Raw genomic sequence first — 378 nt, 5'->3', positions numbered from 1 at the left:
CTCTATAACCCCTTGCTTGCACAAGTAGCCCTTACAAATGCTTATAATACCTGGAAGTTACTGCCAATTATTTTGTGAGTGCAAATTTATGCACGGTTCCCATTGGGCTCATGACGACTGCATAGCTGGATTTTACCACAATTTAAAATTACCTTTGAGATTTTATGGTTAGCAAGTAACAACAGTTCACACGGCTAACTTTGTTTTGCTCTGGAGAAACATACACGTCCCTTGAGAAAGTGCGAGGTACGTCTTCGTGTTTGAATATGCCTTAAAAGGCAAAAAAGGTAAAAAAGTAAACAAATTGTGTGATTAGGTGTAAACGTTAAGGATTTGTACCTTTGCTGAGCTCCGCAGCTCGGCCGCCGCCGGCGGCAG

This window comes from Egretta garzetta, unplaced genomic scaffold (genome assembly GCF_000687185.1).
Source record: "Egretta garzetta isolate BGI_Z169 unplaced genomic scaffold, ASM68718v1 scaffold297, whole genome shotgun sequence".
Taxonomy (NCBI): Eukaryota; Metazoa; Chordata; class Aves; order Pelecaniformes; family Ardeidae; genus Egretta; species Egretta garzetta.
This window is presented reverse-complemented; position numbering follows the sequence as displayed.